General features: G+C 41.3%; 1 non-coding gene across 1 annotated transcript; it reads right to left on the reverse strand.

The window, feature by feature from the left end:
- Positions 1 to 10,265: 10,265 nt before the first annotated feature.
- LOC112628212 lies at positions 10,266 to 10,481 on the reverse strand. The gene has a single exon (XR_003120375.1). It is a non-coding gene; the product is annotated as a small nucleolar RNA U3 (small nucleolar RNA).
- Between the last annotated feature and the right edge of the window lie 7,779 nt (positions 10,482 to 18,260).

The following is an 18,260-nucleotide window of genomic DNA, read 5'->3' on the forward strand; positions in this document are numbered from 1 at the left end:
GGCCGTTTAATTAGATATTCTTCATCTATTTGGTATCGTGCTTGAGTAGGCTAAATTAGGGAGTGTGTGTGTGTATGTGTGTAAATTGTTTTGTTTTGCTTTCTAAAGACAAAGTCTCTGCTGTCTCGCCCAGGCTTAAGTGCAGTGGTGTGATCATAGCTCATTGTAACCTCCAACTCAAGCGATCCTCCCGCCTTGGCCTCCCATAAGTGCTGGGATTACAGGCGTGAGCCACTGCGCTTGGCCTTAATATTGATACCATAATAAACTGGAATTCCTATACTGTTGCCTGGGTATTTTATACCATTTGTTACCATTAACATAAATCTTTTTTTTTTTTTTTTTTGAGCTGGAGTTTCACTCTTGTTACCCAGGCTGGAGTGTAATGGCGTGGTCTTGTCTCACCACAACCTCCACCTCCCAGGTTCAAGTAATTCTCCTGCCTCAGCCTCCCAAGTTGCTGGGGTTACAGGCATGCGCCACCACGCCCAGTTAATTTTTTGTATTTTTAATAGAGACGGGGTCTCACCATGTTGGTTAGACTGGTCTCGAACTCCCGACCTCAGGTGATCCTCCCGCCGGCCTCCCAAAGTGCTGGGATTACAGGCGGGAGCCACCGAGCCCGGCCATAAGAATATTCTTTAATTCTCATTTTGAGAAATGAATGATTCTGGTTTTGCTGCAACATTAATAAGCTCAAAAACGGACGTTTCAAAACCATCATAATTGTATCCATTTATAATGAAATACATGGAATCATCAGAGGATGGCAGAATCTCACGAATGGTTTTTATTTTCCTTCGTTAAAATATTCAGTCTTAGGAAATAGTTACCTGCAGACATTACATCACATATCACCTGTGCTTTTTACTAATGTCTTGTGGTAGTGCTGTCAACAAATGGTATTTTTATTTTCTAGCTCTTAAACCACCTTGTAGCACGTTTTCTGTTGCACAATATTTTTATAATGAATTCCAGTGATTAGAGGCAAATGGCACTTTCCCTTAAAATTCAACTGGAAAAAAACTCCAAAACCGTATTTTGCATTACCAAGGTGATTACTGAAAATTGCATTTATAAAGACTGTATTTTTTTTTTTAATTTTTTAAATTTATTTTGGCCAGGCACGGTGGCTCACAGCTGTAATCCCAGCACTTTGGGAGGCCAAGGTCAGCAGATCACTTGAGATCAGGAGTTTGAGACCAGCCTGGCCAACATGGTGAAACCCCATCTCTACTAAAAATACAAAAATTAGCCGGGCGTGGTGGCGGGCGCCCGTAGTCCCAGCTACTCGAGAGGCTGAGGCAGGAGAATGGCATGAACCCGGGATGCGGAGCTTGCAGTGAGCTGAGCTCGCACCACTGCACTCCAGCCTGGGTGACACAGCGAGACTCCGTCTCAAAACAAACAAACAAAAAAAGCCGGGCATGGTGGCATGTGCCTGTAATCCCAGCTACTCTGGAGGCTGAGGCAAGTAATCCCAGCTACTCGGGAGGCTAAGGCAGGAGAATCGCTTGAACATGGGAGGCGGAAGTTGCAGTGAGCCGAGATGGCGCCACTGCACTCCAGCCTGGGAGACAGCAAGACTGTCTCAAAAAAAATTGATTAATTAATTAATTAAAAATAAAAAAAAAAAATAGCCAGTGCAGTGGTATGCACTTGTACTCCCAGGTACTCAGGACGCCAAAATGGGAGGACTGTTTGAACCCTGGAGGTTCAGGTTGCATTGAGCTGCGATCACACCACTGTACTCCAGCCTGCCTAACACAGACAAACCTTGTCTCAAAAAAAAAGAAAAACTGTATTTTTTTTATTTGTAAAGCACGAATGGCATTACATACCAGCATCATAATGAATGGTATTCCAGTGTTAAAAGTTTGGGCTACCATTTTAACTTAATTTATTATTGATATTTTGCAAATGTTTAGAAAACTGATGAAATGTTAAAGTGTAAGATCTGCATCTGCACTATCACAGACTGCCTGGGTTTGACTCCTAGCTCTCTGCCATCTATAAACCATGTGACTTTGGCCAAGTTTTTTTGCCTTCTAACTTCAATATTTATTTTCTTTTTCTTTTTTTTTTTTTTAGACAGGAACTCACTCTGTCACCCAGGCTGGGATGCAGTGGTGCAACCACAGGTCACTGTAGCCTCAGCCTCCAGGGCTGAGGTGATCCTTCCCCTCAGCCTCCCAAGTAGCTGGGACTGCAGGTCGGGGGGGGCCCCATGCCAGGCTAATTTGTTGTATTTTTTGTAGAGATGGGGTTTCACCATGTTGGTCAGGCTGGTTTCAAACTCCTGGGCTCAAGTGATCTGCCCACCTTGGCTCCCTCAAAGGGCAGGGATTACAGGTGTGAGCCACTCCACCTGGCCTCAATATCTCTTTTGTCAAATGACAATGAAAAAATATTTGCCTCAGCAGATTGTTTTGATGATTACATTTAAATTCGTTAATATCTGTAAAGCAATTGTAACAATATACCTGGCATATAATACTTGCTATACGACTATTAAGTAAAAAAATATAAATATATGGTCACTGCATGAACACTCAAACATCCACTTGAAAGCAGTAATTATTTTAATAGCATTAGTTCCTCAGGAATAATACAGTTTTGATATTACCAGTATAATAAAAGTTATCCTCAAGTTTTAGTAATGGGAAATTCAGCTTGTAAGCAAATGCTCATATATTATACAGTGTAATAGACAAGTAACACTAGAGGAGAATGTTTGTTGCACAGACTGAAGGCCAATGCTGGTAAACATTTCAACAATTACATTGTGAATTTCCAACTTCTACTAAACTGCCTGCTGGATGTCCCACTGTCATGCTAAACTCAATATATTTAACTTCTTATCTCTGATACTGGCACTACCACTATCCCAGAAACCTGGAATCATTTTAGCCTGTGCACAGCGGCTCATGCTTGAAATCCTAGCACTTTGGAAGGCCAAGGCTGGAGGATCAATTGAGCCCAGGAATTTGAGACTAACCTTAACAACATAGTGAGGTCCCGTCTCTATTTAAAAAAAAAAAAGAAAAGTCAGGGGGGGGGTGTCATTTTAGATTATTCCTTTCTCACCGAGTCATATTGATTCTTCCCTAAAAATGTCTTTGTGCCTTTAATGCTCCCCTTCTCATTGCTGTTGCTCTGATTGGCTAGCACTCTGAGGGTATTCCAGTGTTACAAGTTTGAACCACTGCTTTACTTTAATTATAATATTTTATCTTGCTTAGATTACTGCAGAACTCCTAACTTATATCCCTTACTCCAGTCTCTCTTCTTTTTGGTCTTGCTTTCAAACTTCTTGTTAATCCACTGCAATTTGTTCCCACCTAGCTTTGTAAGAAGCTACTCTTGCTAGGGCCATCAAAGACATCAAAGATCTGTTAGTGATCAATTCCACTAGACCACTCCTTACCTTACTGGACCTTTCAGAAAACACTCTCTCCTCAGAACTCCCTCTTCTAATAGTTTATAAACCTTCATTTACTCTTGACTTTCTTCTTTACTTTTAGTCGTAGTTTCATCTACATCTTTTTCCTGTGACTTTTTCTTCTCTTTACCACATAAGTATTAGTGATCCTCAAGATTTTACCCTTAGCTTTCTTCTCATTTTCACTTGTATGATATTTTACTACCCCCAAATGTATACAGCTCACTAGGCTATAAACTCCATGAAAACAAAGCCTGGGTCTGTCTTGACAATGCCTAGCACATTGTCAGCAAGTTTCTTGGAACAGTATTCCAATAATTTTTTCTTGGGACGTTTCTTATGCCCCCAAACCCAAGACCCATATACTAGTTGCACAACTTCCTAGCCACCGAACCTTAGGTAAGTTAAGGCACCCGTGCCACAGTTTCCTAATCTTTGCAATGGGGAAAATAGTGGTATCTACCTCAGAGTGTTGCTATGAGGGTCAAATAAATTAACAGATGTAAAGTACCAAGAACAGTGCATAGCACACAATTACTATTATAAAAATATTTTAGGGCCGGGCGCGGTGGCTCAAGCCTGTAATCCCAGCACTTTGGGAGGCCGAGACGGGCGGATCACGAGGTCAGGAGATCGAGACCATCCTGGCGAACACGGTGAAACGCTGTCTCTACTAAGAAATACAAAAAACTAGCCGGGCGAGGTGGTGGGCGCCTGTAGTCCCAGCTACTCGGGAGGCTGAGGCCGGAGAATGGTGTGAACCCGGGAGGCGGAGCTTGCAGTGAGCTGAGATCCGGCCACTGCACTCCAGCCTGGGCTACAGAGCGAGACTCCGTCTCAAAAAAAAAAAAAAAAAAAAAATTTTAAATGTTGTTATTATTACATATCCAACTCTTGCTAGTCATCTCCTACCTGAAATTACACAGCCATACACGTAACATGTCCCAAACTGGAAAAGCCCCTACATCAACCTACCCGAACCTCTCTTCCTCCTAAATTCCCTGTTTTGGTTAATGGCAACACCATTCACTCAGTTACCTAAACTCCCATCCCAGTAGATAGATCATCAAGTCATCTTTATTCTCCAGCATATGAAGTCCCTCTACCTACCTTTACTGCCACAGCCCAAGCCTTGGTCTTCCTCTCTCACATACCTACTGCCTGATCTCCTGCCCACCCCTTCCCCACCTGCCAGTCTTTTGAAAATATAGATCCTTTTATCTGCAAGATAAAATACAAGACCTTCAGCCAGGCGCAGTGGCTTACACCTGTAATCCCAGCACTTTGGGAGGCTGAGACAGGTGGATCACCTGAGGTCAGGAATTCGAGACCATCCTGACCAACATGAAGAAACCCCATCTCTGCTAAAAATACAAAATTAGCCGGGCATGGTGGTGCATGCCTGTAATCCCAGCTACTCGGGAGGCTGAGGCAGGATAATCGCTTGAACCCAGGAGGCAGAGGTTGCGGTGAGCCAAGATCGCACCATTGCACTCCAGCCTGGGCAACGAGAGTGAAACTCCATCTCAAAAAAAAACAAAGAAACAAAAAAAACCAAGATCTTCATGATCTAGTCATTGTTTTCCTTGCCAGCTTCGTCTTTCACCACTCCTTTTTTTTTTTGACAAATAGCAGTCTGATCACACATAGTCCAAGAATACTCAAAAAATAAATGAAATAGAATCAGATGTTTAAGATTGGTCTTCAAACATTATAGCTAATGATGTCATGTTTGCCTTTGTGTTCTTGGATATGAAATCACATCCACACCTCAGTGGCCACCAAACCATTCAGCATAGCTTCCTTAACTGTGAGCTGTTTCAAGCTATCAGTTTAAGTGTTACTGAGTGATTTTTTTTGTTGTTGTTTTGAGACAGAGTCTTGCTCTGCCGCCTAGGCTGGAATGCTGTGGCGTGATCTCTGCCCACTGCAATCTCCGCCTCCCAACTTCAAGTGATTCTCCTGCCTCAGGCTCCCAAGTAGCTGGGATTGCAGGCACACGCCAGCATGCCTGGCTAATTTTTCTATTTTTTTTGTTTTAAGTAGAGATGGCGTTTCACCATGTTGCCCAGGCTGGTCTCGAACTCCTGACCTCAAGTGATCTGACCCCCTTCGGCCTCCGAAAGTGCTGAGATTATAGGCGTGAGCCACCATGCCCAGCTATTATTTTTAAGCTCTGAATAACTAGGAATCTAAGCAGGATTTGGAGGAACCAGCTCAACCTTGGCACAGTGCTAAAATATAGCCAACCAGGTCTTCAAGTAAGTCACGGCAGTGTTCATCGGTGGTGTTGGGGCCTTCTCAGTAAGGTTTTAGACAAACTGGGCCATGTTTCTAGGATGAAAAGTCTGCTGTCCCCAATGGCCAGCTCTTTCTTACTTTATCTTCTAAAAGTAGCAGTTACAAAAATTAGAATAACAGTAATAGCAGGTCAGGAGTTCGAGGAATGGTAAGGTAATGGAAACGTAAATAACTTGCCCAAAGTCAGAAAGCTGGTGCATGGCAGAACCAATGCCTAAAGTTAGATCTGCCTCAAGAGCGTGTGCTTTAATCACAATATGCTGCTGTTCAACTGCAGTTGGTTTCCCAAACACACATCACTTCCGTCTTTGACATCTCTGCACTTGTTATTCCCTCCAGGAGAAATGCTTCTCCCATTTATCCTATAAATTCTATGAAATTAGGCTCAGAGAATCCTTTCAATAATTCATTTTAAGACACTTTTTTGGTTAGGATTTTACTTGCTGTATAAAAGAAAAATCAGAGGAGAAAAGGACTTTTAAAAACTACTTCTGGGCCTGGGCACAGGGGCTCATGCCTGTAATCTCAGCACTTTGGGAGGCCAAAACAGGAGGATTTCTTGAGTCCAGGAGTTCAACACCAGCCTGGGCAATATAACAACACCCTGTCTTCTTCTTTTTTTTTTTTTTCTTTTTTTTTTAAGAGATGGAGTCTCGCTCTGTGGCCCAGGCTGGAGTGCAGTGGCACGATCTCGGCTCATTGCAACCTCTGCCTCCCAGGTTCTAGAAATTCTCCTGCCTCAACCTCCCACATAGCTAGAATTACAGGCACACGCTGCCACGCCTAGCTAATTTTTTGTATTCTAGTGGAGAAGGGGTTTCACCGTGTTGCCCAGGCTTGTCTCGAACTCCTGAGCTCAAGCAATCCACCCGCCTCGGCCTCCCAAGGTGCTAGGATTACAGGCATGAGCCACCGTGCCTGGCCTTTTTTGTTTGTTTGTTTGTTTGAGACAGAGTCTCACTTAGTCACCCAGGCTGGAGTGCAGTGGTGAAATCTCGGCTCAAGGCAACCTCTGTGTCTTGGGTTCAAGCAATTCTCATGCCTCAGCTATCCAAGGAGCTGGGATTACAAGCATGCACTACCATTCCTGGCTAACTTTTGTATTTTTAGTAGAGACAGTGTTTCACCATGTTGGCCAGGCTGGTCTTGAACTCCTGACCTCAAGTAATTTGCCCACCTCGACCTCCCAAAGTGCTGGGATTACAAGCATGAAACACCATGCTTGACCAACGAGATCCTGTCTCTACAAAAAATAAAACAATTAGCCGAGCATGGTGGCACACGCCTGTAGTCTCAGCTACTTGGGAGGCTGAGGTGGGAGGATCACTAGAGTGTAGGAGGTTGAGACTGCAGTGAGCTGTGATCACACCACTTTACTCCAGCCTGGGCAATAGAGTGAGACCCTGTCTCAAAAAAAAAAAAAAATCCACGTCTGGGGAAAGGAGAACGGTGAAATATGGTGTTTGTAACTTACAGCAATTAGAAGGCATTCCTTTAAAATGTAAAGGAATAGACATTGTTAAATATATGGCTTAGGCTTCTTCCTTTCTGTAAAATTTTAAACTTCCCCTCTAGACAAAACTTAATGCTACCATTTATATAATTCTAATGTAGCTTTATCAAAATGTATTGTATTTTTTTAAATATCATCCCCATTCTTTTTTTTTTTTTTTAAGACAGGGTCTTGCTCTGTCACCCAGGCTGGAGTATAGTGGGACTCACCACAGCCTTAAATTCCTGGGCTTAAGTTATCCTCCTGCCTCATCCTCTTAAGTAGCTGGGAATATAGGTATTAGGGATGCACTGCCATGCTCGGCTATTTTTTTTTTTTTTTTTTTTTTTTTGTAGAGACAGGATCTCTGTATGTTGTCTAGGCTGGTCTTGAACTCCTGGGCTCAAGTGATCCTCCCTCCTCAACCTCCCAAAGTGCTGGAAGTATAGGCATGAGCCACTGTGTCTGGTCAAAATTTTTTTTCTCAATTATTCATCAATATTAAATAATTGTAAGGTTTCATGGTTAAACCAAGATTCTAGATTTTCCGTGGAAACTGAAAGGTCAAGCCAACCTAGATCCTTGCACAGAATCAATTGGCAGAAACTGAGTAGAGGCTGCCCTCTTTGGTCTGGGTTTGTCTAATCTAACCCCATCCCAGTTATCCCTGTCAGTATTTGAGTTTATGACCCATTTTAAAAACTAGACCAAGTTCACAATAGTCTTTGAAGTTTTTTCCTAGATCCCCCTTGCCATAGTAATCTCAATCACATCTTAGCCTGAAACACCTATTATTTATATCTCTCATCTGCAATTAATCATGTGTTACTTTCTGGAAATTCTATTATCCCAGTGTTAAAGAGAGCAGAGATAGAAAAGTTTGAGGCAAAGCAGAGGGCACCCCAAAAGCTTACAGGGTGGCGATGATAATAATCGTTCACTCATTTGACAAGTATTTATTTTGTTCCTACTATGGGGATTTCCAGATTACCAAAACAATATTCCTGACATGGTACCAGGCACCTTGATAAGAAATTTATATACATGATTCCATTTACTCTTTGTAACAATGCTTTGAAGTAGATATATTTCATTTAACAGATGAGGAAACAGGCAGACCAGGCTTCTAACCCAAGTTGTTTGACTCCAAATCTTGTAGTCTAGTCTTTTGAATTACTGGGTAAATCCATCCTTATTATCATTGCCATGGTACAGAATCTACCTGTTAGCTTTTAAGACCCAGAAGCTAGATTTTTCTCAGTGCAACCTGATTTGATCAAATGACAAGGAGATAAACTCTTGAGGGACTTAGGTCTTAAAATGTCACCTCATAATTTTATGAGGTAGCTATTCACGTTAGCAAGTCAATGCATTATGTCTTATCAATAGTTGAGAAGCTAAAGCATAATTCAAAGTGGCTTAGTAAGCAAGGCATCACTGAAGAAAAAATTAACTGAATGATTTTTCTGGCTAATTCATCCAACTATTCAACTTACTATGCCACAGTCGAATCTATCGAGAGAATAGATTGGTACCAGACCATCCACATGTTCGGGGACCTCCACAATAGATGGTGATCAAAGCACACTTCAGCAAACCCTTATGCTGTGTGGGATATTCTCTGGACTCCATGCAGACCACTATCTCCCTTCCTGTTATTATATGATTTCTTTAGAAATAATATAATTGATTAGACCACTTTTTTTTTTTTGCATTTATTCAGACTTTGATTCTATTTCCAGCCTTACTCTCACTTCTTTTAAACACTGAACAAATCCTGTCTTCTAAGGTAACTGTTACAAATAGCTAAGCTGACCGGGTACAGTGGCTCACGCCTGTAATCCCAACACTTTCGGAGGCTGAGGCAGGTGGATCACCCGAGGTCGGGAGTTCCAGACCAGCCTGGCCAACATGGTGAAACCCTGTTTCTACTAAAAACACAGAATTAGGCCAGGCATGGTGGCTCATGCCTGTAATCCCAGCACTTTGGGAGACCGAGGTGGGCGGATCACGAGGTCAGGAGTTCTGAGACCAGTCTGGCCAATATGGTCAAACCTGGTCTCTACTAAAAATATAAAAAATTAGGCCGGGCACGGTGGCTCACGCCTGTAATCCTAGCACTTTGGGAGGCCGAAATGCGCAGATTGCCGAACTCAGGAGTTCGAGACCAGCCTGGGCAACATGGTGCAACTCCGTTTCTACTAAACTCCAAAAAAAAAAATCAGCCCGGTGTGATGGTGGGCACCCGCAATCCCAGCTAAGCGGGAGGCTGAGGCAGAAGAATTGCTTGAACCCGGGAGGCGGAGGTTGTAGTGAGCCAAGACCGTGCCACTGAACTCCAGCTTAGACAAAAAAGTGAAACTCTGTCTCAGAAAAAAAAAAAAAAGAAAAAAATTAGCCAGGTATAGTGGTGGGCACCTGTAGTCTCAGCTACTTGGGAGGCTGAGGCAGGAGAATTGCTTGAACCCAGGAGGTGGAGGTTGCAGTGAGCTGAGCCCAGATCGTGCCACTGTACTCCAGCCTGGGTGACAGAGTGAGACTCTGTCTAAAAAAAAAAAAAAAAAAAAAAAAAGAGAGAAAGAAAAAATTAGCCAGGCATGCTGAGGCAGGAGAATTGCTTGAACCCAAGAGGTGGAGGTTTCAGTGAGCTGAGATCATGCCATTGCACTCCAGCCTAGGTGATAAGAACGAAACTCCATCTAAAACAAACAAACAAACAAACAAAAATAGCTAAGCTGATTTATTCTGTTGATTTGGTTATTTAATTATCTTTCTGAGAAGCACTTCACACTACCCCTTAAGCACTGCCTATAGGGGTCACATTTTTATTTTACTTATAGACACTTACGTTTTGTCTTCCTAACCAACTTGAGGGCAGTGGCAATAAGAATATATTTAAAAATATATTTATAATTTATAAACTCTTTATTATAAGTTCCATTTCATCTACAGTACCACATAGCAAAATCATCCAAGCTATTTTCCTCCTGGTTTTTTTGTTTCTTTCTTTCTTTGTTTTTTTTAATAGGAACCACTCAGACTGCATCCTTTCCCTCTTACTTTCCCAAAGGAAGAGAAAAACTATAATCAATGGCAAATGGCAGTTGCAGCGAAGCAACACCAGGACCTGGCTTCACGCTCGGGAGACAACACTGTGCCTCCTCCTCATGGTTTCTGATGTTCTACACATTCAGAGAAACTTCTCTAGTAACGAACTATAGAAATGATCCCTGAAAGTATAGTCTTCCTTTTTTTGTTTCTTTTACAAAATGTGAAAACTGAAGTAAATTTATGAATTTACTTTTACCCAAGCTTGTAAAATTAGTCAGTGGCAGGACCAGGTTCTTGTAGTCTCCATTCATCACACTTTCGGCTACATTGGGTTGCCTCCATGTGACCATGCTTCATATTCTCTTTTGTGCCCCAAAGCACCACATCATAGACAGTCAGTGAAAATTATGAGGTTCATTATTGTGATTATAAACCAAATGGGTCCGAATTCTTACTGTTTGCATATTAACAAAACTATACTTCTCAACGATGCAAGTAGTTTTTGCCTGATATCATTCTAGGTCAGTGTTCCTCAAAGTATAGCTCATGAAATAGCTGCATTAGAGTTACTTAGGATGCTTATCAAAACCGCAGAGTCCCCAGCCTGGGCAACATAGAGAGAACTCATCTCCACAAATAATTTAAAAATTAGACAGGTATGGTGACGCACCCTTGTGGTCTCAGCTCCTCTGGAGGCTGAGGAGGGAGAATCACTTAAATCCAGGAGGTCAAGACTGCAGTGAGCCCTGATACCCCCACTGCACTCTAGCCTGGGCGACACAGTGAGACCCCATCTCAAAAAACAAACAAACAAACAAAAACCCCTGCAGATTACAGAGTTTTTCTCCAGTTCCGTTGAATAGAGTTCCTGGGGATAGAGCCTAGATACCCATTTTAATAGACTTCCCACATGGGAGTTAATTACACTAAAGTTTGGCAACCGACGTTTTAAACAAACATAGTAAGGGATGTAGTGAAAATAAAAGACCAGGTACTGCTGGAAAGTCAGTGTCAACGCATAAAAACAGCAGAAGAGAGGACGTATTTCCCCAATTCTAAGATACCCTCAATTGTAAGATACACCATTGATTTAATAGTAGCCTTTGAAGAAAACAGTGGTTTACTAGTTTTTATAAAATGGGTATGTTTAGGTTTTGTCTTAAGAAAGCAAAATTAGGCCAGGTGTGGTGTAATCCTAAAACTTTAAGAGGCTGAGTGGGGAGGATCGTTTGAGGTCAGGAGTTTGAGACCAGCCTGGGCAACATAGCAAGACCCCATTCTCTTTAGCCAAGTGAGGTGGTACATGCCTATAGTCCTAGCTACTCAGGAGACTGTGGTGAGAGGATTGCTTGAACCCAGGAGTTCAAGGCTGTAAGTGATCTCTGATTGTGCCACTGCACTCCAGTCTGGGCGAAAGAATGAAACCTTTAAAATTCAAAATAGGACTTCTTGACTGTGAGAAAAATAAAACAAAACCACTTGACTGACTGAGAGAATGATACTAATATGAAAAAAAAAACATGAGACAGACAAGAACCAAAAACAATTTGATGTCAGAATGATAAATATAGTCTTAGACATTACTTTGAAAGTATATCTCTCTATCTACACACACACACACACACACACACACACACACACACACACCCCTCTCAAGGAAAAGTGTATAGAAAAACACAGCCAAAAGAGCATTGCATAGTTCTGGAGGATTGCATAGTTCCAGAAGAGTAATGAAAAATAACAGTGAATATGGAGGGTGAATTTAGAAGCCTCTCGCTGTCTCTTGCTAAGGTTTATTTATTTGTCACGTAAGTCAGAAGGGGTTGCTTCCCCCAATGCTAGAGTAGTAATTCTCAAACTTTATCAAAGATCAGAATCACCCAGAGGTCTTGTTAAAACACACAGCTCTGGCCGGGCGTGGTGGCTCAACCTGTAATCCCAGCACTTTGGGAGGCCGAGACGGGTGGATCACGAGGTCAGGAGATCGAGACCATCCTGGCTAACACGGTGAAACCCCGTCTCTACTAAAAAATACAAAAAACTAGCCGGGCGAGGTGGCGGGCGCCTGTAGTCCCAGCTACTCCAGAGGCTGAGGCAGGAGAATGGCGTGAACCCGGGAGGCGGAGCTTGTAGTGAGCTGAGATCCGGCCACGGCACTCCAACCTGGGCGACACAGCAAGACTCCGTCTCAAAAACAAAAAAAAAAACACACAGCTCCTGATTCTGTAGATCTGGAGTAGGGCTCGAGAATTTTCATTTTTAAGTAGTTCCCAGGTGATACTGATACTACCAACCCAAAAACCATACTTTGAGAACTAGAGTTGACAGATGTCTGACAAACTGGTGGGCTGGCAGGGCAGAAGTATTTCTGAGAAAAGTTCTAAGGAAAGAATGAGGCAGGCATAATATACGTGATCCAATGACAAAATTTTAACCATTGGCCGTAAGACTAGGGAAGCAGGGATTCTAAGTTGAAGATGTTATATATTTCTTACGTTCACTTCTGGTGCAACCTACCTGGAATCACATTTTGCCCTCACTTTGAAAAAGGACTACATAAAGGACTACATAAGTAAAACTGAGAGAACTGTTTCATTAATACTGTCACACATTAGGGCTATAATAAGAGGGAAGAGAAAATTATTTCCCTCCATTCACCATCAAGTATTTTTAACATTACCAGGACAGATGGGCATCTGGTAAAGCAGCATGGAGTAGAAGCAGCACCTGGTGGAATATCATAGGATTGGACTTATTTCTAAACAGGTGTGGGACTCCCCATGGGGGCTCTCAGAAATAATTGAGTCGGGGATGTTCTTTGCAGGAGGCTGGAGTTTCTGCAAGCAGTTGAAGGCCAGAGCCAGGGCAATTTGAGTTACATGGAAACCTTTGATTTTTAACTCAGAATTTTCTCACATATCTTGAATAGAAGGCTAAAAGAGGAGGAGTAAATGTATATATGCCCTGTACTTGTGCAATCTTCTGGTCTGAGCTAATTTTGACGCAGCTAACAATAAAGAACAATCAGTTTATTTTCCATAGCATCATCAACATAACAAAGCCAAGATGTTTGAACTATAGCTCTTGTAGGTTTATGCAGAATAAGGTAAGGAAGAGATCATAGGCTGGAGAATAATTAGAATGCTGCTACACTCTAGTGGTAAGGAGATAAGGACTCAGGAGTGGCCCCAAAGGGAATGAAGGAAAGGGGTATATAATATCAGCAAGACTTATCGATGAGATAATAATCAGTAAACTAGCGTAAAAATCAAAGATGGCACCAAATTTTCTGTCATGATAGCCAAACATAATACAATTCAACTAAGAAAGACTGAATTTTAGGTCAGGCATGGTGGCTCACGCCTGTAATCCCAGCACTTTGGGAGGCCGAGGTGGGCAGATCACCTGAAGTCGGGAGTTGGAGACCAGCCTGACCAACATGGAGAAACCCCATCTCTACTGAAAATATAAATGGCCACGCCTGTAATCCCAGCTACTTGGGAGGCTGACAGGAGAATTGCTCGAACCTGGGAGGCCAAGGTTGCAGTGAGCCGAGATCATGCCATTGCACTCCAGCCTGGGTAACAAGAGCGAAGCTCTGTCTCAAAAAAAAAAGAAAAAAAAAAAAGAAAAACTGAATTTTAAAAGAATCATTTTGATGTATTTTTTGGATTTCTTAAGCCTGAGGTAGTAATCAGCCTGTTATTTTAATTAGACAAGCACTGTATAGCTTAAATCTTCCTTATTTCACACTAAAATATTTTTCTTCATCTGAACTTTTATAACGTTTACTGTTTGTGCTAGTCATTTAGGGTTAATTATAAAGTGAGTATTCTCAATGATCATTTCATGTGAACATACTTCTTAATTCCCCAAACAACTTTGTACTCCCAAAAAATAAGTCCAATGTTTTACACTTATATCCCCCATATCTCACTCTCTAGCACAATCACTAACTATATGTTCACTAAGTATACTTTTCTGAAGTGTATGGTTCAGATATGTTTTGAAAAATATAAAGGATATATTAAAAATTATAATCAATATTCTAAAAGATGATAAAAGGTCAGGATGCCATTAAACAAAAACTAGAATGATTTATTGGAAATTAAACATGCAAAGTAGAATAAAAAGATGAAGAGTGTAAAATCAGAGAAAAGATAAGAATTATAAAACCAGATAATTTCACAGAACTGAAGGACGTAAGTTTCTACACTGAATGTGATCACACAAGTAGCCAGCCCAATAAACAGAGCAAGACCACACAAAGATATATCAAATACTGAAATGTCAGAACATCAAGAATAAGAGAAGATCAATAAACTTCAGAGAGAAGTAAGAGGTTATAGACAAAGGTTGTGGAGTCACAATAATATCAGACTTCTCTATAATTACCTGGAAGCTAGAATACAATTGAAAAATTACTTTAAAATGAAGAAAAAGTATTTCCAATCTTCAATTTTATACCCAGCCAAACTATAAAATGTAAAAACCTACAAGGTCTACAAAAATTTACTTCCCTTGCACTCTTCCTCAGGAAGCTAATTAAGAATACATTTGGGCTGGGCGTGGTGGCTAACTCCTATAATCCCAGCACTTTGGGAGGCCAAGGCGGGTGGATCACAAGGTCAGGAGTCCAAGACCAGCCTGGCCAAGATGATGAAACCCCATCTCTACTAAAAATACAAAAATGTGCTGGGTATGGTGGCAGGTGCTTATAATCCCAGCTACTTTGTAGACTGAGGCAGAAAATTGCTTGAACCCAGGAGACACAGGTTGCAGTGAGCCGAGATCATACCACTGCACTCTAGCCTGGGCCACAGAGCTAGACTCCATCTCAACAACAACAACAAAAGCCTGGGTGTGGTGGCTCACACCTGTAGTCCCAGCACTTTGGGAGGCTGAGGCGAACAGATCACAAGGTCAAGAGATCAAGTGCATCCCAGCCAACATGGTGAAACCCTGTCTCTACTAAAAGTATAAAAATTAGCTGGGTATGGCGGCACGTGCCTGTAGTCCCAGCTACTAGGGAGGCTGAGGTAGGAGAATCATTTGAACCCAGGAGGTGGAGATCGCAGTTAGCTGAGATCATGCCACTGCACTGCAGCCTGGTGACAGAGCGAGACTCCAACCCACAAAAAAATAAAAAAATAAAAGAATACAGTTGGCTGGGTGTCATAGCTCACACCTATATTCCCAGCACTTTGGGAGGCCAAGGCAGAGGATCACTTGAGGCCAGGAGTTTGAGATAAGGCTGGGCAACATAGTGAGAACCTATGTTTACAAATAATTTATTTTTTTAATGAGCCAGGTATGGTGGCATGTGCTTGTAATCCTAGCTACTTGGAAGGCTGAGGCAGGAGGACCACAGGAGCCCAGGAGTTTGGGGGTGCTATGAGCCATGATCGTGTCGCTGCATTCCAGGCTGGGCAACAGAGGGAGACCCTATCTCTATTATTTAAAAAAAAAAAAAGCAAAAATATGCATCATTAAAGAAAAAGGAGATCCAAGAAACAAAGGAATCAACACAGAAGAAGGAATTCCTCAAAAAGTGATCAAGAGAAATCCCAGGATGACACCTGTGTAGCAGGCTTATTAAAAAAAAAGTCCAGAGCAGAGGGAAAGAAGTGACTGTTCCAGGAAGAACGTATACAGTATTAACATGGACCTGAGGAATAAGTTGATATGACTGATCATACCGCTAACTCTGTGGCTAAGTTAGTGGGAAGTGAAGAATTAAGCAAATAAAATAATGAGGCAACTGAGTAATTTTTGTTGTTTGTTCTTTTTCATTCTTTGAGACAACTGTTAATTCCAAGATAGACAAAAAGCTTAACACAAAAATAAATCACAGTAAAATACCTAACTTAGTGGTGAATACTTATGTAGCTCTAATGCTTTAATCTTTGAGTATGTAATCAAAAATTGTTTAATAACTGGAAGATTGGAGCAATAGGAGGAGGAATGATATAAAAGGAAAGAACTAAATCCTCATCTTCCATGGGAATAAATCAATAAACAATATATACAATTATTTTTTTCTGTCCAGTGAATGGAATACAGTGTTTTGGGTTTTATTTTTTAGATGGTCTCATTCTGTTATCCAGGCCATCGTAGCTCACTGCACCCTCGAACTCCTGGGCTCAAGCAATCCTCCAACCTTGGCCACCCAAAGTTTTGGGATTACAGGAGTGAGTCACAGCACCCAGCCTACAATTGTTAAATGAAGAAACCAGAGTGTAAACTTGTTTCTCAGAAACAAGGGTACGAAGAGCTAAAGAACAGCTATGAGGCTGGGTGTGGTGGTGAGCACCTGTAGTTTGTGCTACTCTGGAGGCTGAGGCAGTAGGATTGCTTGAGCCAAGTTAGAGGCTGTAGTGTGCCACAAGAGCCACTGTGAATAGCCACAGCACTCCAGTCTGGGCAACATAGTGAGACCCTGTTTCCAAAGAAAAAAAAAAAGGAACTGATCATGAGTTAAATCATGAGAATAAAACCCAAAACACTGTATTCCATTCACTGGACAGAAAAAAAAATTGTATATATTGTTCATTGATTTATTCCCATGGAAGATGAGGATTTAGTTCTTTCCTTTTATATCATTCTTCCTCCTATTGCTCCAATCTTCCAGTTATTAAACAATTTTTGATTACATACTCAAAGATTAAAGCATTAGAACTACGTAAGTATTCACCGCTGAGTCAGGTATTTTACTGTGATTTATTTTTGTGTTAAGCTTTTTGTCTGTCTTGGAATTAACAGTTGTCTCAAAGAATAAAAAAGAACAAACAACAAAAATTACTCAGTTGCCTCATTATTTTATTTGCTTAATTCTTCACTTCCCACTAATTTAGCCACAGAGTTAGCAGTATGATCAGTCATACCGATGATCATGAGTTGAAAGAGACTGTGAGGCTGTTTATAAAAAACAGGACTCAAGGGTCTGGAAGGACAGAACAGGGAACTGCTTTGTTTTTATATAAATTATTTAACTTTTAAGACTATTACATCTGATACTTTGAAAAATAATTATTAAAATTTGGATAGTAGCCAGGCACACTAGCTCATGCCTATAATTACAGCATTCTGGGAGACCGAGGTGGGAGGATTGCTTGAACTAAGGAGTTCAAGACCAGCCTGGGCAACATATTCTACAAAAATTTTTAAAACTAGCAGGGCATGGTGGTGTACACCTGTAGTCCCAGCTACTCAGTAGACTGAGGCAGGAGGTTCACTTGAACCTGGGAGGTTCAGATTTCAGGGAGTCATGATTGTGCAACTGTACCCCAACCTGGGTGACAGAGTGAGACCCTGTCTTAAATAAATAAATTTAATTTAATTTGGATGGTAACTATTTAACTTAAAAATGGCAATCTTACCTCCGAGTTTACCTAAAGATACATATACGCAAAATAAGAATAAAATATCAGTTTGTCTTCTGGTATTCTCCCTAGATGCCACTCCTCACCTCCCTTAAAAAATAGCTATGTATATTTTCATGAACTTAAATAACTAACTATATTTTCACAGCTGTTTATCTAGGCTTAATTGTTGACAACACATGAAAATAAAAACTGGTTCTGTTTGTTACAAATAAATTATTAAATGATGCCATGTGAGCATTTGAAAGATATACCAAGAAAAACTACCACAGCAAGTATAGGTTTATCCAAGTAAAGGTTTTGAAAAATGGTGAAAGGCCATTGTTTGAGAAGTGTATGCCATGATTTTTGGCTCTCCTATGGCCCACTGGTCTATAAATGATTCATTCATTTAATTTATTCATATAACACAGCTTTAAAGATTTCCTTTTTACATTTGAGGTACCATGCTAAATTCTAAATTTCCTGAAACCTGTATTATTCTTTTTTTTTGAGATGGAGTTTCACTCTTATTGCCCAGGCTAGAGCGCAATGGCGCAATCTCAGCTCACCACAACCTTCGCCTCCCAGGTTCGAGCGATTCTCCTGCCTC

Source organism: Theropithecus gelada, chromosome 7a, assembly GCF_003255815.1.
Source record: "Theropithecus gelada isolate Dixy chromosome 7a, Tgel_1.0, whole genome shotgun sequence".
In the NCBI taxonomy this organism is placed as follows: domain Eukaryota; kingdom Metazoa; phylum Chordata; class Mammalia; order Primates; family Cercopithecidae; genus Theropithecus; species Theropithecus gelada.